The 25,101-nt window shown below is 25.1% G+C and overlaps 1 protein-coding gene across 2 annotated transcripts in view; it reads left to right on the forward strand.

Annotated features, from left to right (window-relative positions):
• The first annotated feature begins 2,186 nt into the window (after window positions 1-2,186).
• LOC127291196 (putative transcription factor capicua) overlaps window positions 2,187-25,101 on the forward strand; it is a 58,930-nt gene continuing 36,015 nt past the window's right edge. For both annotated transcript variants that reach the window (XM_051320145.1, XM_051320146.1), the window contains exon 1: window positions 2,187-3,533. The gene's annotated coding sequence lies outside the window, so the exon portion shown is untranslated. The remainder of the gene's footprint in view (window positions 3,534-25,101) is intronic.

The following is a 25,101-nucleotide window of genomic DNA, read 5'->3' on the forward strand; positions in this document are numbered from 1 at the left end:
TTTAATTGCAATGGTTATTTTAAAATAATAATAATAATAATAATAATAATAATAATAATAATAATAATAATAATAATAATAATAATAATAATAATAATAATAATTCTGCATCAGTGGAGTATTAAATTAATAATAGGTATATTTCTAATTTTCACGTTATCATTTATTTATACACAGAAAAAAATGAGTTTGATGTTATATAAATAAATAAATTTAAGTAAAAATTTTAAAATATAAATATTAAAATTTTAGAAATAAATATTTTTGATAAAGTCAATGTTCGATGAATTTTTTATAATCTTTCAAATTACAAAAAATTAGTTATGCTAAATATTTTTTTGTATTTTCTATAAATATTTCGTTGCAAATGAAAATTTTAAATTTATGTTTTTTTTTCAAAAAATTTAATTAACTGATAATTAATAAATATTGAAAAATTATGTAATCAATAAGAAATTTAAATTAACTGAAAATTATTAATTATATTTTAAAAAGTATTAAGCAATTAAAAAATATTTAAAAATTTTGAAAAAATAAAACCTAAAAAAAATTTGTAATGTTTTAAACTTTAAACTTAAATTAAAAATTAAAATCAAATTGAAAATTTTTTAAAAAAGCAAACTAATTTTTATATTGTTTATAGATAAAAAAATATAACAATTTAATAATTAATAATAATAAATTTATGAATAATAATATATAATAAATAATAATGAATAATGAAAAAATAATGAAAGATAAATAATAATTATAAGTTAAAATGTTCTATTTATCTGTAATAATCATTATATTTAAAAAAATGTATAAGTATATAATATAATAAATTTATAAATAATAATAAAAATTATATTATAATTGAAACTTTTTTTTCTATAAATACCAAGTAGGAAATATACTGGTGCAGCACACAATGAACAGTATTTTTTTTTACTTTAAACTGATACTTAGCATATGACTTAATTAATGACGATGAATAAAAATATCCGTCCCGTTAACCATAAAATATTACGAAATCAAGAATTGTCAAAATTTTAGAAAAACAAAAGGAACAAAATACGACTAACTTCAAGTGTAGACAGACGGAATGAATGAATGAATACGGAAATTATTATAGTTAATTTGACATAAATTTTCTCCAGTACTCAGAATTGAATTAAATTTGTTTTTATAATGTCAAAATACATTCATTTTTTTAGAAAATAAAAATGTCATATGAAAATCACAATTAATAAAAATTATTTTGTTTATAATTTTAAAAAAATTTTTAATTAAAATTTAGAACAAATTTTTTTTTTCTTTGATATTTCTTTCAGAAATAGAAAAATATACGGTAATTATTATTTTTTATAATTAATGTAATTAAATAATTATTATTTATAATTATAATAATATTATTATTATATAAAATAATATAATAATAATAAAATTTTATATTAATTATGATAATTAACAATAAAACAATGTGTAAAAAAATGCATTCAAGCATTTTGAAGTAAAAAGGTATGACTCACAATTATTTCCGTATGATGCTATATTTCACACGAGAAAATGGATATACGTCATAGATCAATGTACTCTCAAACCTGTACATTGATGATGTCACGTTAGTTTTTTTTTTTATATAAAAAATTATAATTAATGCATATTCGATAAGGTATTAATTTTTTTTTCAATTAACAAATAATTGTGTCATTTATAGGAAAAACTGAAAATATAGAATTTAAACGCAAGGATGAAACGATTCACATTCCACATTGAGAAATACACATAATATAAGAAACATAAACTTTCACTATATACACTAGAAATAATTGTATATATAGTAATTCATAAATAATCACGAGAGTTTTTCTATACGCAATGCAGGAAAATTGATAAATTGTTTTTTTTTATAAGCCAATTATATTTTGAATTTTATTATAACTTTCACAAAATTTGATTAATTATTTATAGCAATTTTTTTTTATAATAATTAATAAATATTTTATTAGTATGTAATAGATAATTAATAGATTATTCGATAATTTATAATTATGTAGTAATAATTAATTAATTACTAATTTATTATTCTATAATGCAAAATTCAAATTTTCAAATAACTCCCGCCATTTTCATTTGATATCGTTTTCCCATGATGCATTGCAAATTGTGACTAATCGATTCTAGCCTAACTTCACTTCAGTGCTTAACCGCCAAATTAAAGTTAACGTTCCCCGCGTGTGAAAAATCAATTATTTTCTAATTTAAGAGTATTATTAAACATTATTTAGTACAATATTTAGTCAAAAGATAGGTAGGAACATTTTTAATTAACAAATATTAAGAATTATTAAGTTCAGTTCAGTATTTTGCTCAAAAAAGTGAAAAGTGTATAGTGTACATGATTTTGTGATTTGATGGTTAATGAAAGATATCAACGTTTCTAAAATGAATTTCAATCGATTAGTGACCTGTAAAAATTTTCTAATTCAAGATTATAGATTGATAAAATTGAAATTAAAATTTTTGAAAGTTGTCGCGATGAGATCACCCCCACCTAACCTAACTCTCCGTCGATTTCTCCCCACTTCTACTAGGGTGACGTGCACCCCTCTCTATTCCCCGTAGATGATGTTAGTCACCTCAAGGACGTTTACTGTAATTGGGATAGGTCGGCTGGTTGTTCTGTTGTTCAGAACGAACAAAATGTGACAGAAGACTAGACAAGAAATATAACCATAGCCCGCGCCGGTGTGTTTTCAAGATGGCGGCGCTCCCATTTACATAGTCTTATTATATTTTCTCAAGTTAAATTTCTGTGTCTTTGAATAATATGTTTGTGATTCTTAGTATTGTGTCGGGCCACGGTAGAAAAAGCAATTGCCGATTCGTAAACGTTTCTGTGAAACTTTAATAAAAAAAAGAGAAAAAAAAAGTTCGACACTAGCGCCAGAAATATCCTGGAAATCATGACATTCCACCTCCTCACCATCGTCGCCTTTGTTCGGACTTTACCTCTGTTAAGGTACTACCAGCGGTCACACAGGTAAAAATCAGTGTCGATGGGGCAAAAACGAAGTCTTGATGAGTCTTCCCTAAATTCCCAGGATTGAAACACACGAAACGATCGCCGTCCGTCTTCATTTTGCGTTATATTTCGTAGTGAAGGCAAAAAAAAAGTGAGGTTACATTTTCTCACCGTCGCGATTTTTATTATTTTAATAAAATGTAATTTCCACCTGTCAGTAATATCAAAAAAGTGCTAAAATGTTTAAAATAATACAAAGTCGCTATTTAATTGCCTTTAAAACTGTGAATTAAAGTGAAGTTTTATTGGGAGTTCAACTCTGATAAAGTATGCTCCAAAGTGTGAATTTAAGCAAAAAACAATTTTGGTGGAAAAACTTGTGTTGAAACGAATTTATAAATGTGTTGGAAATTTATTTTTAATTATCGTGAGTGAAAGTTTTCTCCGTTTTTTGGATTTTCCAAGAGAACCATCTTTATTATCAACCTAATGGATGTAAGCAACGGATCTGGATAAATCTCTTAACGTATGTACCTTTTACAATCAATATCATATAGATTAATTAATGTTTCATTATTGACACTCATTAAAAAAAAGGAAGGAATTCTGTTAAATTAGAATAAAAGCAATTATCGTGGTTAGAATGTCGTTGACATTGTCTGGCAAGTAGCGATAATACTCCAATCAGACAGGAAAACCTGTTCGATAACTGGTACTTTTATTGCGATATTTTTTCCGGTTCTTCATTAATCTTTTGACTAATTTTAGATTCTTCAAATCGAGTTTGGATTATATGAATATTTTTACATTATGCAAAAAATTCCTTAGTTTTAAGTGTCAAGATTGAATATACTTTTCGTTAGAAAATATGATATTACCATAAATTTGAACCATTTATCAGTATAAGCATTTAAAGTGTATTGAATTTCATTTAAAAAAACTAAATTTTTAAGAAAATCTTAAAAATTAAAAATTTAAATTTAAAAAATTTGCAATAATCAGAAATGATTGCACCATAAATTCTCTTATTCTTATTAAACTCAGTAAATTCTAAAATATTTGTTAAAATTTCATTATTCAATTGCAGTAATAAAAAGTAATAAATATTTGTCGATAAATTATAAATAAACGTATTCAGATGTTAATTAAGAAGATTTCTTCTCTGGCACATTTTAAATTTGAGATAATATATTGGAAAATTTGTCTGCTTTTATATAAATGAAATATATTAAAGCATTTGATATAATTGGAAACGAAACTAGGTATAATGCCAACTCGGTGACAATTTTCATTCCACAAAGCGGGTAATTAAATACCATTAATAGTAAATTGGGCACCATGCCATTGTGCAGATATTTTCCTTACATGCAAAATCGAATTACTATCATGATTTTTATTTAATATAAATTTTCCCAATTTTTTCTTCTTTTTTTTTTAATGATATTCAATTATAATTTAATTTTTGTTTTAAACATGTTTAAAGACTTGTAATTTAAATTTTTAATTTTATTTTAACTCTATATTGCCTCTGGTTTTTCTTTTATAAGTAAAATTCAATATTGTCCATATGAGAGTTTTTATTAAATAATTTAAAAATTAAAATTTTATTACTTTTCGCATATTCGATTATAAAGAGAGTTTCGTTTTTTATCATTTTACAATATTTTTTAAAAATATCTATGTTACAGTTAGTATATGAAATAAAATACATATACATACATGCACACAAAGTTAATTAATATTTATGTGCAATTTGAAATGCACCTTTTATTCAGAATTATGAATTCATAAGAGATCGTACAAACCTGTCTACCAACGAGTCAGTCATTAAGTTCAAAGTTTTTCATATATATTCGATTTAAATGAATTTACTTTTATAAAAGCAATTAAATATGTTTAACGAGAGAAAAAAAAATGTATTTCGCAAATAATTAATTTTCTCGATTTTCAACTTTTTTGAAATTTAATTTAGTCTTTATTATTGTCTTATCACAATTTCTTTTAACTTATTAATGATGAATTTATATACCAAGCAGACAGTTTTAATGGATATTTAAAAAATATTTTTTTTACTTGAATATTTCTCACCTAGAAATAATAAATTAAATACATAACTATTTTTGAATATTAAACAAATATTGTTTTACAAATAATGTTTTCGTATTTCAATAAATAGTAATTTTTGATAAACTTATGGCATTATTGTGAAACATTTTCTTAAATATATCGTTTGTGTAAATATAAAACTATTAAACAATTTTTGTTATAAAATTTAACGTGAAATTTTTTTTTTATCGGAAATATTTGCCATCAAAATAAATTTTTTTTTTGACGTATCTATGAATTTTTTTTTGTTTGAAATAGAATATTCATTTCACCGAATTTATCAGAATCATTTTGGTGCAAATTTAGAAATGAACTAATCAATTTTTTTTTATATTTCTGATTGGTTGGTTTTAAAATTCACGATTTCAACTATTTTTGACGAAATATGGTTGTTTGGTAGAATGGAAGTTCTATTAAAATGAGAATTCGATTAAATAGAAATTCTATTAACTGAAAATTCAGAGTTAAATTAAATTTTTACATTGAGGGAAAATTCTATTAAATGAAAATTGAATTAAATATAAAAATTAAATTGAAAATTATAAATTATATTAATGCAAATTTTACAAAATAAAAATTTTCTTAATTAAAAATTTTAATATTAATTTGATTGAACAAAAATTTCAATTCGGTTCGATACAAAATTTTACTTTGTAAAATAAAAATTTAATCTGGCTGGAAATAGTTTTTAGTATAAATACTATCCTCCTATTTACCCCATAGTGTTACTATTTATCCCATTTTCTCAAATATTGACGTTTCTTAACAGTGTAATTAAAAATAAATAATGCAAATTTATTGATTAACATCGTGATGTATAATTCGAATAATGAAGAAAATAAATGAAAAGTTTATAATTAGGAGAGAAAATATTTTGAGAGCTTAGTGGCAGGTTTATCGATTTGAGCTCGACATGCGTTCTTTCGTTGTAGGGGAAACGAGTTGAAGAGTAAAGCAAAGGAGAGAGAGAGAGAGAGAGAAAGAGAGTGAGTGAGTGAGTGAGAGAGAGGGAGAGTGAGTACAGAGTGTATGAAGATTCGAGGGGGTGGGGCCCTCAGGTGCACCTCTTTTGAGGCTCAGTGAGTCCGATCCTGATCTAAATCTGTTGCTAACCGAGCAACGACGACGCTTCCACCAGCGCAAGACGAACCGCGTCGTGACGCCTTTACGCGCATCTATATAACAAAACTATATAACTATGCATATATTGTGACTTTTAATAGACACGGAATAGACTTATAGACACACGCTAGACGTCTCTTCGGTCAATCCTTGGCACGAGAACGTGAATATGCGAGAGACAACTGCTGAATGAAATATTTTCATTGGCGAACAACATTTCTTCTTCGTTGTTTCTGCACACCCCTTTGGAATTAAAAAAAAAAAAAACCTCACTTCTTTCATCATAATATAAATCCCAGACTTTTTCTGAGATATTAAAAAATTCTTCCCTGGGTAGAGTTTGAGAAATCATTTTTGTTTTTTGGAAATAAACTAAAAATTATTATAGTTTATTTAAAAATTGTTTAATTTCATATAGTTTTCAATATCCTTTCTTTTTCTTTTCTATTTTATATTTATATAAAATAGTGTTTTTCATTTTGGCACTCTACATTTACTGCGCTTTTGAAATACGATGAAAACACATTTCTTCCACTAGTATAACGTCAATTTACGACGATGTAAAATTAACCGAAGTGCGTCGGCCTGTTGGATTGTTACCAAATAAATAATATTACGTTCAAAAGCATCGCAGGATATAGGACTTTTATTGATCTCCGGTTATACGATCGCTATTGTATATAAAGATATAAGTTTGTCTCTCATGAATATATTTTCAAAGATATAGTTTAAACTTTTATATATATACAAAATATTCTGAATCCTGAATTTAATAATGGCAAAAATAAATTAGTACTTGATTTTCAGTTACAATTTTTAATTATCTATTTTTATTTTCAAAATAAACTTTATTATTTTGTTCAGAATTTATTTTTTATTAACAGGTGATCTGCCTTTTAATTAGTTTACTTTTTAATCTATTTTTTTTTAATTAACTTCAATTATCAAATTTAAATTTTACGAGAAAATTATATTTTATTTCGATTTTGAAATTTGTTTCTTTTTTTAAATCCTTGCTTTGTATTTGAAACTAATAGAAAATGGAAACTAATATTAATTGATATTCTGTCATTATTGTAAATTATTGCAAAATTCAGTATTGAGAGAGAGAGAGGGAAATATTATTATTGGTCTAGTATTCAAACTAGTGTGTTGATTGTGTAATTAATGTACCTACTCGAAATTGTAAATTTTCTATCGATGACGCGTTTTGTGTCAATTTTGTGTACGAGAGAGGAACATTTATTACATATTCTCATTGACATTTATATATAGTCAGATGAATTATTATTATAGTTGAATTTTGCCAAAAACGTTTATATACCGCGTTCAGTTTTGCGCGCTTTTGATTACGGGATATGCGAAATAATACCAGACGATATGATGACTTCCTGGCGTTAAAACCTGTCTAACGACTGAAAAAAAACACGCACTCAGCGACGACCAGGCCTTATGGTTGAGGGAATTCACTACTCTTGGTGCTATATAAAAGTCTAATCTTCTCTCTACCGTATCCGATTTTTTCATTATATATAGTAGTGTATTTTTTTTTATTTTTCAAAAATATTCATGATATCCTTTCATTTTAGGTTCATTATAAGAGACATTTTTCTGCGAGAACTTCATAAAGATATATTCTACACTGAGGAAAAAATTTATTTTATTCAAATAATCGATTATATTTGACAAATATTTCTTTGTAACAAATAAAATTTATTTTGAACTAAATAAATATTTATACTTGTAGCAAATGAAATTTACTTGAACCAAATAAATATTTACTTTTATTAAATAAAATTTACTTGAACCAAATAAATATTTACTTGTATTAAATAATTATTATTTAATTCAATTGAATGGCATTTGTTTCAAATACTGAAATAATTACGTACATAAACTTAGCGAAACAACTTCAAAAACCAAAAGTCTTATATAGACCAAAATTTGCCGCTTTTTAGTCGCTAATTAGTTGTGAAAAAAAAAATTTTGTCGCTCTTCAATTTTTTTTAAAATAGGGTGCTTTGCTAAGTTTACATAAAGTTAGCGAAGCACCCATTCTAACTCCGTTGTTTACAAAGATTCACAAAATTCTTCTTGACAGAAATTTGCCGTTTTTTTGCCGTAACAAGACCAAATAATTCATTTTCCAAAAACCCAAAAAATTAATTAAAAAAATTTAAAAAAAAAAATTTTTTAATTTCAAAAAAAAATTTTTTTAAATTTAAAAATAAAATTAAGAAAAAAATTTTTATACGAACTGTAAATGAATGTAAATTAAACAACTGCAGATGAATCACATAAGTACAGTAAAAAAAATGTAATTCATATAGAAAAAGAAAAACTTATTTGTTAAATTTTACATTAAACTAAATTAAATTATTTCATAAGAATTTAAAATCTATGCAAGAGAAAATACGTAATCATAAATTATAAAAAAAAATTAATCAACTACTCATACGAAGAACTACTCAAGCAAAAAAAAATATTCTTAAAAAAAATTAATTTCATTACCTCATTTCACTTACATATAACTAACTACAAAACTTTCATTAAAAATGTTAATTGTTATTAAAAATCAATTTTTTACTTCATTTTTGACGTTAACTTTTTTAAAACAGTATTTATCAATTTTAATTTGTCACGACAAAATCGAAACCAAATGAAATGATCTTAATAGTCAAAGCGACAAATTCCCCAAGTAAAATTTGAATTAAAAAAGTTAATTGATATTAAAAATCACATTTTCAATTTCGTTTCCGACTTAAAATTTTTTTAATCACTATTTATCAATTTTAATTTGTCACGACAAAATCGAAACCTACTTGAATACACTTAATAGTCAAAGCGACAAATTCCCCAATTAAAATTTTCATTAAAAAATATTAATTGTTATTAAAAATCACATTTTCAATTTCGTTTTCGACTCAAAATATGTTTAATCATTATTGATCAGGTTTAATTTGTCACGACAAAATCGAAACATAATTGAATACACTTAAAAGTCAAAGCGACAAATTCCCCAAGTAAAATTTTCATTATAAAAGATTAATTGTTAATAAAAATCACATTTTCAATTTCGTTTTCGACTTAAAATTTGTTTAATCAATATTTATCAATTTTAATTTGTCACGACAAAATCGAAACCTACTTGAATACACTTAATAGTCAAAGCGACAAATTCCCCAATTAAAATTTTCATTAAAAAATATTAATTGTTAATAAAAATCACATTTTCAATTTCGTTTTCGACTCAAAATATGTTTAATCATTATTGATCGCAGGTTTAATTTGTCACGACAAAATCGAAACATAATTGAATACACTTAATAGTCAAAGCGACAAATTCCCCAATTAAAATTTTCATTAAGAAAAATTAATTGTTATTAAAAATCACAATTTCAATTTCGTTTTCGACTTAAAATTTTTTTAATTCGTATTTATCAATTCTAATTTGTCACGACAAAATCGAAACCTACTTGAATACACTTAAAAGTCAAAGCGACAAATTCCCCAAGTAAAATTTTCATTAAGAAAAATTAATTGTTATTAAAAATCACATTTTCAATTTCGTTTTCGTCTTAAAATTTGATTAATCAATATTTATCAATTCTAATTTGTCACGACAAAATCGAAACCTACTTGAATACACTTAATAGTCAAAGCGACAAATTCCCCAATTAAAATTTTCATTAAGAAAAATTAATTGTTATTAAAAATCACAATTTCAATTTCGTTTTCGACTTAAAATTTTTTTAATTCGTATTTATCAATTTTAATTTGTCACGACAAAATCGAAACCTACTTGAATACACTTAATAGTCAAAGCGACAAATTCCCCAATTAAAATTTTCATTAAAAAATATTAATTGTTAATAAAAATCACATTTTCAATTTCGTTTTCATCTTAAAATTTGATTAATCCATATTTATCAATTCTAATTTGTCACGACAAAATCGAAACCTACTTGAATACACTTAAAAGTCAAAGCGACAAATTCCCCAATTAAAATTTTCATTAAAAAATATTAATTGTTAATAAAAATCACATTTTCAATTTCGTTTTCGTCTTAAAATTTGATTAATCCATATTTATCAATTCTAATTTGTCACGACAAAATCGAAACCTACTTGAATACACTTAATAGTCAAAGCGACAAATTCCCCAATTAAAATTTTCATTAAGAAAAATTAATTGTTATTAAAAATCACAATTTCAATTTCGTTTTCGACTTAAAATTTTTTTAATTCGTATTTATCAATTTTAATTTGTCACGACAAAATCGAAACCTACTTGAATACACTTAATAGTCAAAGCGACAAATTCCCCAATTAAAATTTTCATTAAAAAATATTAATTGTTAATAAAAATCACATTTTCAATTTTGTTTTCGACTCAAAATATGTTTAATCATTATTGATCAGGTTTAATTTGTCACGACAAAATCGAAACATAATTGAATACACTTAAAAGTCAAAGCGACAAATTCCCCAAGTAAAATTTTCATTATAAAAGATTAATTGTTAATAAAAATCACATTTTCAATTTCGTTTTCGACTTAAAATTTGTTTAATCAATATTTATCAATTCTAATTTGTCACGACAAAATCGAAACCTACTTGAATACACTTAATAGTCAAAGCGACAAATTCCCCAATTAAAATTTTCATTAAAAAATATTAATTGTTATTAAAAATCACATTTTCAATTTCGATTTCGACTCAAAATATATTTAATCAATAATTATCAATTTCAATTTGTCACGACAAAATCGAAACCTACTTGAATACACTTAATATTCAAAGCGACAAATTCCCCAATTAAAATTTTCATTAAAAAATATTAATTGTTATTAAGAATCACATTTTCAATTTCGTTTTCGACTCAAAATATGTTTAATCATTATTGATCAGTTTTAATTTGTCACGACAAAATCGAAACCTAATTGAATACACTTCCCAGACAGCACATAACATTGCGGCAATGTTTTGGCAATATTGCTGGGCATGTTTCGCAATATTGCCGTGTAACATTACAGCAATGTTGCCACAACATTAAAATGTCCCACCCTGCTCAATATTGCACAGTATGCTTGCCACAATTTATGTCAAAGTTGCACCACAAGCTTGCTGCAATGTTGCACGGTTACATTGCCGCAAGATTGCTCGGCAAGTTTGCATCGTAAGCTTGCTGTAAGATTCATGTAAGGTCGAATAGTAAGCTAGCTGCAAACTTAATGCTACAGAAAATTCTCGCCGAAGGCACTTTTCTTACATTTATTGTCAGTTTTTTGGCTATATAATATTTGAACGTCACTTCAAAAAAGGAAATATCCATAATTTAAATTTTATTTTACTTAATTGTTCAATTAAAAAAAATTAAAGATAGGATAAAAAATGGAATTAAAACATTTAAATCTAGTTATTTTTTAATGGAAGAAAAAATTATTTTAATGGCCTACGGCGAGAATTTTCTGTAGCATCAAGTTTGCAGCTAGCTTACTATTCGACCTTACACCAATCTTACGATGCAAACTTGCCGAGCAATCTTGTGGCAATGTTACCGTGCAACATTGCTGCAAGCTTGTGGTGCAACCTTGACATAACCTTGTGGCAAGCTTACTGTGCAATATTGAGCAAGGTGGGACATTTTAATGTTGTGGCAACATTGCTGTAATGTTACAAGGCAATATTGCGAAACTTGCCCACCAATATTGCCGCAACATTGCCGCAATGTTATGTGCTGTCTGGGTTAAAAGTCTAAGCGACAAATTCCCCAAGTAAAATTTTCATTAAAAAATATTAATTGTTATTTTTTTTTAATGAAAATTTTACTTCGGGAATTTGTCGCTTAGACTTTTAAGTGTATTCAAGTAGGTTTCGATTTTGTCGTGACAAATTAAAATTGATAAATATTGATTAAAAAAATTTTAAGTCGAAAACGAAATTGAAAATGTGATTAATAATAACAATTAATATTTTTTAATGAAAATTTTAATTGGGGAATTTGTCGCTTTGACTTTTAAGTGTATTCAAGTAGTTTTCGATTTTGTCGTGACAAATTAAAATTGATAAATAGTGATTAAAAAATTTTTAAGTCGAAAACGAAATTGAAAATGTGATTTTTAATAACAATTAATATTTTTTAATGAAAATTTTAATTGGGGAATTTGTCGCTTTGACTATTAAGTGTATTCAAGTAGGTTTCGATTTTGTCGTGACAAATTAGAATTGATAAATATGGATTAATCAAATTTTAAGACGAAAACGAAATTGAAAATGTGATTTTTAATAACAATTAATTTTTCTTAATGAAAATTTTACTTGGGGAATTTGTCGCTTTGACTATTAAGTGTATTCAAGTAGTTTTCGATTTTGTCGTGACAAATTAAAATTGATAAATACGAATTAAAAAAATTTTAAGTCGAAAACGAAATTGAAAATGTGATTTTTAATAACAATTAATATTTTTTAATGAAAATTTTAATTGGGGAATTTGTCGCTTTGACTATTAAGTGTATTCAAGTAGGTTTCGATTTTGTCGTGACAAATTAAAATTGATAAATACGAATTAAAAAAATTTTAAGTCGAAAACGAAATTGAAAATGTGATTTTTAATAACAATTAATTTTTCTTAATGAAAATTTTACTTGGGGAATTTGTCGCTTTGACTATTAAGTGTATTCAAGTAGGTTTCGATTTTGTCGTGACAAATTAGAATTGATAAATATTGATTAAACAAATTTTAAGTCGAAAACGAAATTGAAAATGTGATTTTTATTAACAATTAATCTTTTATAATGAAAATTTTACTTGGGGAATTTGTCGCTTTGACTTTTAAGTGTATTCAATTATGTTTCGATTTTGTCGTGACAAATTAAAATTGATAAATATGGATTAATCAAATTTTAAGACGAAAACGAAATTGAAAATGTGATTTTTATTAACAATTAATTTTTCTTAATGAAAATTTTACTTGGGGAATTTGTCGCTTTGACTTTTAAGTGTATTCAAGTAGGTTTCGATTTTGTCGTGACAAATTAGAATTGATAAATATGGATTAATCAAATTTTAAGACGAAAACGAAATTGAAAATGTGATTTTTATTAACAATTAATATTTTTTAATGAAAATTTTAATTGGGGAATTTGTCGCTTTGACTATTAAGTGTATTCAAGTAGGTTTCGATTTTGTCGTGACAAATTAAAATTGATAAATACGAATTAAAAAAATTTTAAGTCGAAAACGAAATTGAAAATGTGATTTTTAATAACAATTAATTTTTCTTAATGAAAATTTTACTTGGGGAATTTGTCGCTTTGACTATTAAGTGTATTCAAGTAGGTTTCGATTTTGTCGTGACAAATTAGAATTGATAAATATTGATTAAACAAATTTTAAGTCGAAAACGAAATTGAAAATGTGATTTTTAATAACAATTAATATTTTTTAATGAAAATTTTAATTGGGGAATTTGTCGCTTTGACTATTAAGTGTATTCAAGTAGGTTTCGATTTTGTCGTGACAAATTAAAATTGATAAATACGAATTAAAAAAATTTTAAGTCGAAAACGAAATTGAAAATGTGATTTTTATTAACAATTAATATTTTTTAATGAAAATTTTAATTGGGGAATTTGTCGCTTTGACTATTAAGTGTATTCAAGTAGGTTTCGATTTTGTCGTGACAAATTAGAATTGATAAATATGGATTAATCAAATTTTAAGACGAAAACGAAATTGAAAATGTGATTTTTATTAACAATTAATATTTTTTAATGAAAATTTTAATTGGGGAATTTGTCGCTTTGACTATTAAGTGTATTCAAGTAGGTTTCGATTTTGTCGTGATAAATTAAAATTGATAAATACGAATTAAAAAAATTTTAAGTCGAAAACGAAATTGAAATTGTGATTTTTAATAACAATTAATTTTTCTTAATGAAAATTTTAATTGGGGAATTTGTCGCTTTGACTATTAAGTGTATTCAAGTAGGTTTCGATTTTGTCGTGACAAATTAAACCTGATCAATAATGATTAAACATATTTTGAGTCGAAAACGAAATTGAAAATGTGATTTTTATTAACAATTAATATTTTTTAATGAAAATTTTAATTGGGGAATTTGTCGCTTTGACTATTAAGTGTATTCAAGTAGGTTTCGATTTTGTCGTGACAAATTAAAATTGATAAATACGAATTAAAAAAATTTTAAGTCGAAAACGAAATTGAAATTGTGATTTTTAATAACAATTAATTTTTCTTAATGAAAATTTTAATTGGGGAATTTGTCGCTTTGACTATTAAGTGTATTCAATTATGTTTCGATTTTGTCGTGACAAATTAAACCTGATCAATAATGATTAAACATATTTTGAGTCGAAAACGAAATTGAAAATGTGATTTTTATTAACAATTAATATTTTTTAATGAAAATTTTAATTGGGGAATTTGTCGCTTTGACTATTAAGTGTATTCAAGTAGGTTTCGATTTTGTCGTGATAAATTAAAATTGATAAATACGAATTAAAAAAATTTTAAGTCGAAAACGAAATTGAAATTGTGATTTTTAATAACAATTAATTTTTCTTAATGAAAATTTTAATTGGGGAATTTGTCGCTTTGACTATTAAGTGTATTCAAGTAGGTTTCGATTTTGTCGTGACAAATTAAACCTGATCAATAATGATTAAACATATTTTGAGTCGAAAACGAAATTGAAAATGTGATTTTTATTAACAATTAATATTTTTTAATGAAAATTTTAATTGGGGAATTTGTCGCTTTGACTATTAAGTGTATTCAAGTAGGTTTCGATTTTGTCGTGACAAATTAAAATTGATAAATACGAATTAAAAAAATTTTAAGTCGAAAACGAAATTGAAATTGTGATTTTTAATAACAATTAATTTTTCTTAATGAAAATTTTAATTGGGGAATTTGTCGCTTTGACTATTAAGTGTATTCAAGTAGGTTTCGATTTTGTCGTGACAAATTAGAATTGATAAATATGGATTAATCAAATTTTAAGACGAAAACGAAATTGAAAATGTGATTTTTATTAACAATTAATATTTTTTAATGAAAATTTTAATTGGGGAATTTGTCGCTTTGACTTTTAAGTGTATTCAAGTAGGTTTCGATTTTGTCGTGACAAATTAGAATTGATAAATATGGATTAATCAAATTTTAAGATGAAAACGAAATTGAAAATGTGATTTTTATTAACAATTAATATTTTTTAATGAAAATTTTAATTGGGGAATTTGTCGCTTTGACTATTAAGTGTATTCAAGTAGGTTTCGATTTTGTCGTGACAAATTAAAATTGATAAATACGAATTAAAAAAATTTTAAGTCGAAAACGAAATTGAAATTGTGATTTTTAATAACAATTAATTTTTCTTAATGAAAATTTTAATTGGGGAATTTGTCGCTTTGACTATTAAGTGTATTCAAGTAGGTTTCGATTTTGTCGTGACAAATTAGAATTGATAAATATTGATTAATCAAATTTTAAGACGAAAACGAAATTGAAAATGTGATTTTTAATAACAATTAATTTTTCTTAATGAAAATTTTACTTGGGGAATTTGTCGCTTTGACTTTTAAGTGTATTCAAGTAGGTTTCGATTTTGTCGTGACAAATTAGAATTGATAAATACGAATTAAAAAAATTTTAAGTCGAAAACGAAATTGAAATTGTGATTTTTAATAACAATTAATTTTTCTTAATGAAAATTTTAATTGGGGAATTTGTCGCTTTGACTATTAAGTGTATTCAATTATGTTTCGATTTTGTCGTGACAAATTAAACCTGCGATCAATAATGATTAAACATATTTTGAGTCGAAAACGAAATTGAAAATGTGATTTTTATTAACAATTAATATTTTTTAATGAAAATTTTAATTGGGGAATTTGTCGCTTTGACTATTAAGTGTATTCAAGTAGGTTTCGATTTTGTCGTGACAAATTAAAATTGATAAATATTGATTAAACAAATTTTAAGTCGAAAACGAAATTGAAAATGTGATTTTTATTAACAATTAATCTTTTATAATGAAAATTTTACTTGGGGAATTTGTCGCTTTGACTTTTAAGTGTATTCAATTATGTTTCGATTTTGTCGTGACAAATTAAACCTGATCAATAATGATTAAACATATTTTGAGTCGAAAACGAAATTGAAAATGTGATTTTTAATAACAATTAATATTTTTTAATGAAAATTTTAATTGGGGAATTTGTCGCTTTGACTATTAAGTGTATTCAAGTAGGTTTCGATTTTGTCGTGACAAATTAAAATTGATAAATAGTGATTAAAAAAATTTTAAGTCGGAAACGAAATTGAAAATGTGATTTTTAATATCAATTAACTTTTTTAATTCAAATTTTACTTGGGGAATTTGTCGCTTTGACTATTAAGATCATTTCATTTGGTTTCGATTTTGTCGTGACAAATTAAAATTGATAAATACTGTTTTAAAAAAGTTAACGTCAAAAATGAAGTAAAAAATTGATTTTTAATAACAATTAACATTTTTAATGAAAGTTTTGTAGTTAGTTATATGTAAGTGAAATGAGGTAATGAAATTAATTTTTTTTAAGAATATTTTTTTTTGCTTGAGTAGTTCTTCGTATGAGTAGTTGATTAATTTTTTTTTATAATTTATGATTACGTATTTTCTCTTGCATAGATTTTAAATTCTTATGAAATAATTTAATTTAGTTTAATGTAAAATTTAACAAATAAGTTTTTCTTTTTCTATATGAATTACATTTTTTTTACTGTACTTATGTGATTCATCTGCAGTTGTTTAATTTACATTCATTTACAGTTCGTATAAAAATTTTTTTCTTAATTTTATTTTTAAATTTAAAAAAAATTTTTTTGAAATTAAAAAATTTTTTTTTTTAAATTTTTTTAATTAATTTTTTGGGTTTTTGGAAAATGAATTATTTGGTCTTGTTACGGCAAAAAAACGGCAAATTTCTGTCAAGAAGAATTTTGTGAATCTTTGTAAACAACGGAGTTAGAATGGGTGCTTCGCTAACTTTATGTAAACTTAGCAAAGCACCCTATTTTAAAAAAAATTGAAGAGCGACAAAATTTTTTTTTTCACAACTAATTAGCGACTAAAAAGCGGCAAATTTTGGTCTATATAAGACTTTTGGTTTTTGAAGTTGTTTCGCTAAGTTTATGTACGTGAAATAATTATTGGTTCAAGTACGATTTATTTAATTAAAATAAAAATTATTTAGTTCAAGTAAATATTTATTTAACAGTCAAGTAATCGAGTATTTGAATTAAATAAATTTTTTTTTGTAATTATTTTATATTTTTTGGATTTTTATTTTTTTATTTGTTTATTAGTTATTTTGCACTTGTTTATATCGGATTTTCTTCATTAATTTTTATTCCTGAATAGATTTTCTCTGACAAAATCGAATAAGAGTTTCTTTTAATAATAATGGTCCTTTATAAAAAAAAGTCGTTTGTACAAGAAATGTTAATAAATTTTTAACAAAAAAAAAAAAACTAAATAAATAATTGCGAATATGTGGAATTATGTATAGGCATATTTCTTCAGCACCTTGTTACTTGAGAAAAAGGAAGTTCCAGTTCCCACAATGTGAATAGGGTTATAAGTGAAGTTGAATGTTTTTGTTCAGACAGATGGAGAATTATTTTCTATATACTATTTTTCACCGTGTGTGCGTTGATTCTTGATGTTTATTCTTGCATATAAGTACACGAAATTAGTTTTAAACTACTATTGTTAAACAAATACATAAATTGTTGTGTAAATGAAAAATTCCGTGACCCTGGAATATTAGAAAAAAAAAAATTTATTTGATGCAAATAGTATTATATTATCAAATAAATATTTACTTGGACCAAATAATTTTTATATAATATATAATAATAAATTTATAATATTATAAATAAATAATAAAGTAAATAAATATTTCCTTGAACTAAATAATTTTTATTTTTCATTAATTAAAGTGTATTTGGATCAACAATTTCTGTATTTAAAATGAAATAATTACCGTTGAATTAAATAAATATTTATTTGGCAAGTAATCGATTATTTGAAACAAAATTTTTTTTTTCTGCGGATTGAAATTATAATCGTCTATAAAAATAATTTATTTTGAAGGGACTAAAATTATTATTTTTTCAAGTTTTTGAAATATAATTCATCTTGTAGAAAAGGACCATTAGTCGCTTGTTGCAAGCAGGTTTCCTCTATCGAGATGATTTATTATTTTGCGATATTCCTGCAACATGCATATATTGTATTCTTGCTTTCATCATTTCCTATATTCACTTTGTATAAACAAAGACTGTGATATCTTTTCGTAACGTCTTCTCAGATTTTCGTTTATTTAAAACAAATTTTGCTGTGTTTTAAAATACTTTTCATTAATCGAAAAAAAATTGGAAAATTTAAAAGTTAATTATCTCATTACAAGACATTTTAGTGTCTAAATTTTTTTTTCTTTTTGCCATTTAAAAAGAAGTAAAAATTAATTAATATTTTTTATTTAATTTTTTTTTTTTTTAAATTTGTGTTTGATATTGTTGAAGAGAAAATTTTCATCTCGGAGAGTCTGAGTTTATTTGTGCGGAAAACGTATACACGTACCAATTGTAGAAAGAGAGAATGAACGCAGAGTTGCGCACATGATACCAACATCGACCAATAGCCAAGCAACTCATTCAACAATGTCTCAGTGTCAGGAGCGTAATAGCCGGGTTGCCTACTTTTCCAATATACAATATATACGAATCAAATAATAGACATAGATATATATATATATATATATATATAAAGTGCATTACTATAATATTATTGTTGTGTGGTATGATATTGCAATTCGAGGTCTTTAGCACACACAGTCTATTGTCTAGCTCTCGTAATTAGACTCACTTCACTGACTTTGCCTCACCTTCTAAAGCAAGCGACATGACGAATAAAATATACATACACTTACTATTCACCACTTCACTTATATACATACTTTGGCCTATTCTATCCTCAATATTCTCGTGTGTAGGAGTCATTTATAGATATTCAATCGACGTTTATTCTTACACAGCTGGCATACTAAATCACCGCGAATATATATGAGAGAGACACGCTAATATGGTACTTACACACATACTTATACTCCCTTTTATTAGAACAACAATTCTCCTTGTTTCAAAATATATTTCTCCCACCATTGATTTTTAATTCCAAATTTTTAGAATTTTTTTTTTTATTCTTTTTGGCTAAATCTTGACAAAAAATTTATTTCAATTAAAATTAAATTATTTGTTAGAAACAGAATACCGATTTAATGGAATTTTTAAAAATTCATTTGTTATAGAATTTTATACTTTTAGCCGAATTATTAATTTCTTTCAATTAAAAATTCTAATTCTAATTATTAAAATTATCTATACCTGGATTTATAATATAATTCAATGATTATATGTAGTTGAAATTTTTTTTTTTTAAAAACTAAGTTGAGTAAGCAAAATAAGATACTGCTTTTTTAATTTCTACACGCATATAGTTAATAGGGGGGGGGGTTTCTTAAAATATTCAATTTAGAAATCTGATAAATTGAAACATATTTATTGTGTGGTATGCGTGTTAAAACTGTAAGCGTGGGTGTTAAATGAGAAATTAATTGTAATTATATACAAAATAAGAAAAAAAAAAGATTTGAAACTGATACGATTCAGAATATGTATACATTTTAAATGAAGCAAATTTTGAAATGGAACTTTTTATTAAAATTGATCTCTATATATATATAAATAAACTTTTTCATAAAATTTTTTGAATAAATTTTTCCTAATAGAAAAAAAAATAATCGAGCTATTTGAATATGTCTAAATTCTGATTGCTCTTAACGAAGTAAATTTCACTTTAAGGAATTTAGAGAGAGTATACTTAAAAGTTTAGTTTTCATTAACATATTTTTTTCCTTGTGCGTTTTTAATATATATATATATATGTCATTATGAGCAACAAAAAAAACATATATAATTATATCGTTAATTTTATTGTTTCCATTCACAATAATAGTTTTTGCAAAATGTAAATATCTAAATTGAAAATGAAACCTTTTTATAAAGACATATTTTAATTATCTGACAGGGAAAATATATTTTAATATCTATTGGTCACGCGTTTTTATTTGAATATAATTGTGATAACGTTATATGCATATAGTGTATATAATAAAGAAAGAGACTGCGTTTCATTGAAGTATTTAAGTGCACGAGTGTGTGTCATTGCTCGAGTTGTACACTATTACTGATCACCCAAGATTTTCCATGAGTCACTCGTTTGTAAACTATAGTACATACATATATACTAAATCGTATATACTAAACTCCTTTCTCCACATAGGAAGTAACAGGTTTTTATATGTATTGAGAATTATATTTTCCTAACATCTTTATCTTTTTATCATCTTTTTTTTTATTGCATAACATAAATTATATTCTTTTTTTTGATTAATATATGAAGATATAATTTTTTCTTTATTTTTGCGAAAAAAAAAAAAAAATTATTGACCCTTCATCAGGTGGTCTGATTCTCTCTGCAGGAAGTCAGTGATCTTAAAACTCTTGTTAAGCTCCTGCTAATGAATGACCACTTTCGTTACGCGGTTGTAGAAGCCCTCTCTCTCTCTCCCCTTAGCAACAAGACTGTTCCAGGAGTTGAGAATTCATAGGTACCAGAGGCGTTTTCTCGATTGGTTGCTAGCTAGTAGGCTTTACTCGTTTTTTTTTCTCTCTTTTTTTTTTTACAAAGCATGCGCTCGTCAGTTGGCACACACAGAAAAGTACTCTCTTTTTCCACGCAAGTACTCTGGGGGTGCGTATTATATTCCCAGTTTCTGGCAAAAGAAAAAGATGAAAGAGAATCTCCAAAAATTTCCTTTTAATATATAAAAGAAGTGTTAGATCTTTTAATTACTTTCCTAATTGGTAGGAACTCTTGATTTTACCCTCATTACTGTTTTTATTTCACATTTTGCCATATATAGTTAAAATCGCAATATTAACGGATAAAATTTTCTTGTATTATCTACAAACTGCAATTTTAGTCTCCACAAAACAGTTGATTTTGGAAAATACACAAATCAAACTTGTGAACAAAACAATTTTTTGGTACGAGAAAATTTTTTTGTGACAAAGAAACAGCTTGTTTTGTGATTTGCTCTGTTGCCCGTGTAGAAATTGCCATATTTGGCCCAAAAATGGCTTGAAACGTCTCACCCAATATGGGCCAGACCTGGGAAGCGTCAAAATGTGGCTTCATCTTGTGGCCCAAATCAGGTAAGGCGTTTCATGCCAATTTTATGAACGCCCCATTTGGCCAAATTTCTACCCGGGTGGAAACACTATTTTCTTTGTTTACAGCACAGTTTTTACAATTTGTCTATTCTAGAACTGGAATTGTGGTTGCCACAATAAATTTTTTCGCGCGTGTTCCTATATATATATATTATATTCATTAATATTATATAGTTGCAGAATTTCATAATATACAGGTATTTTAGAGACATGTCTGTTATTGCAGAGATTATTCATAGAAAATGTATGTATTGAGAAATATGTCAATTGACACCAAACTGATAAGCATGGTTTTAAATGAAAGTAATCAATTCGTGAGAAATTATAGAGTTGAATTTCAGTTTCGAATTTCAATTTAGATAATAATTTATATATGAAAGGATTTTCTACATATCAAAATTTCATCATTCATTTTTGGTAAAAGGGTTTTATGTTGGATCATTCGTTTAATATAGTAGAACAAGTATAGTATAGTAGTATATATAGTAGAGTATACAGTATAGAAATACAAAAACTAATTTAATCCAAAAAATGGTATTTTAATCTTTTATGGTATAAAAATCTGCAATGCTTTTTAATACCTTATAGTTGAGTCTATAACAGTCTTAATTTAAGAGATTAAAATTTTTTCAAATAGATCAATGAATTAATTGTCACTAATAATATGCGTATATATAAATGCAAAAGTAAATAAGTTCATGCAATAAAGAACTATAGGTTGAAACAAACGATCATTCATTATTTCAACATGTATGAAAAGACATTATTTCGTCTTAAAGACATAAAAGCTTTTTACTAGGTTCTTTAGGCTTTATTCTCGGAAGAGTTCTTGGAAGAAGTTTACAGACATTATGGCATATATAAGTTGATGAGATATTTTATTTATGCGGCCCTGTTTGAGGCTTGAAGTGTAGCGTTAAGCATAATGCATTTTATATCTATATATATGCATATGTATATGTGTGTAAATAGGTGTGGCGTATATATTTTTGTATAATACACGTTAACTTTTGCTGTAGTATTGAGAGGCGCTACTGTTACTTTAACCATCATATAAAACCGCGTATACATGTCGTTCTTTGAGACTAAGCATGATTGGAGGTCGAAAGCCTCGTGCTTGAATCACTATATACATTGTGTATATTTGCATTTCTTTTTGTATAACTATTTCAATGATTCATTTCTATCTGTACATATATAAGAGTATGCTACTTGTACGCAATTTTCCTTAGGCTCTCGTTATCGGAATCTTCATTTTACTTCCTTGCTTTTAAAACATTTCATTTTCTCTTTATAAAATCATTTTTAGAATCAACAGCAATTTTTATTTAATATGCAAAACACGAGTAAAGCGAAATCCTTTATAATCCCAAAAATAGTAAATTATTGGTTTCTAATTGAGAAGATGAAAAATAGACATTGAAATAGTACGGTTTCTTGATAAATTTATTATTACATTTTGATTGGTTTGAGAATATAAATTTTAAATGAAGATGATATTTGTATATATCAGTTGACATGCATTAATTTTCGTTTTCTCAATTTTATAAATATAGTATAGGTTGTCTTGTATTCATGTTTTATAAATCAGTATATTTCCTTATTTGACTGGTTGAACAATAAGGTCTTAAGTGTCGAGGCTTGTATGTACATCTTATTAAAAACCCATTTTTAGATGCTCTTTGGAGTTTGTTTTTTATTGTATCAGGATATATATATGAACAGGTTCAATTTTAGTACATACAAAAATTGTCATCTTATAAACATTAATAGAGCTAATTTGACTTATTCAATAATTCGAAATATAGTTTCTCTATATAGAATGCTCTACTATAAAATATTAATTAATCATTTGCAAAATTATTCTGATTTATGTAGAATCTTTGGGGTAAAAACAACTCTTATTGCATTAATTAGAATCACATTTGTAACTCTAGACTTGGAGCAAATATGTATGTAATATTCATAACCTGATGTCTATTTTCAACTGTAATTCGGTGAGAGTAGGTAATAAATTTGATTATTGTATTTTCTTCTCATAATCAGAAATATCTCTTGTAATTTTGAAAGGTATTTTGATATTTAAAACATAGAATTTTAATTTAAGTAATCGCACTTCTTCTGATTCTTTTGATAATCCTCTCAAAGAAAAAAAAGGATCCTTTTACCTTATAGAAAACAAGTTTTACAATTTTCTTTTTGTCAAGAGAAAAATAAATTTACACCAGATAGGAAATATAATATTCCAATCAATAAATACTAATTAATGAAAGGATTCTTTTTTATTCTCTCTAAATCTGAATTAGTAAAAATGTTTACTAATTTAAATTAGTGACTCACTTTTTGCTTCTCAATTAGTTAAAAGTTACTAATAATTAGTAAAATTTTACTAATTGAGAAGCAAAAAGTGAGTTACTAATTGGAATTAGTGAACATTTTTACTAATTCAGATTTAGAGAGTTATATTTATAATTCAGATGAAAATCGATATACATATTTCCCTATAGAAAATAATGAAAATTATTCATTCGTTTAAGGATTTTAATTGAATATTTAATATATTATAAAGACGCAAGAATATTCTCCTCGCCACAAATTGGATTAAAATATCAACGACGACAGCAAAATAAGGATTACTATACGTGTATAGTATTAGAACACTTGACGCAGGCTTTATTCGAAATAGCGCTTGCCTTGATAACATCCGACAGTAGTATTCGTTAACTTTTGCTGGGATTAAACACGTTTAGACACGTTTTGTGATCTCGTATTATAACTCTCTATATAAATTTTATAGACACATTTAGAAATTACTTTAATTAAAGTTCATATCTAATTTAATAATAATATAAAAATCTTCTAGAGAAAAACCTTGTTAATTGTTAATGAGCAATTATCTACTTCTTTAAATGAGAATTAAAGGACACTTAAAATGCTTTTAATAGATTTAATTGTTCGTGTGCGAATAGGTAATTCATATATATTTAATTCGATAAAAAAAAAATTTATTTGGTTAGAATATTTTGAAAACCTAACGTTCTGGGTCAATTCTGAGGTCAGATTCGAATTTAAAATGTTTCGGAATAGTATAGTCTGGTTCTGAAATAGGTTAAAATTTTGCGGCCTGTGTTATGATCCCAGATAGTACGTATATTTGCTGTAGGTATGACATTTGCTAGGACAACTAATAAATTTTCTGTGACAGCAAATTTCTTCTAGTACTAGGTATTAGTTTTTTTAAAAATCAATTTCTTCAGCTTCTACAATTTATAAATGTGGCGAAATTCATTTGTTTCTTAAAATTTTGCATTTGAAGTTAAATTCCCCTTTTTTAGAATGAGACTTCAAGGTCAAATTATACAATTTTCTTTCGAACATAACTTGCGGTTTCACCATAAAGGAAGGTCATTTGGAACTCAAGTATATGATTCTTGTTGTATATGTGTAGAATTGCGATGATTATATGATGACCCACAGGAGTAAGAGAAAGGGGTAATTT

This window comes from Leptopilina boulardi, unplaced genomic scaffold (assembly GCF_019393585.1).
Source record: "Leptopilina boulardi isolate dan_hultmark-lab unplaced genomic scaffold, ZJU_Lbou_2.1 LbouV2_126, whole genome shotgun sequence".
NCBI lineage: Eukaryota > Metazoa > Arthropoda > Insecta > Hymenoptera > Figitidae > Leptopilina > Leptopilina boulardi.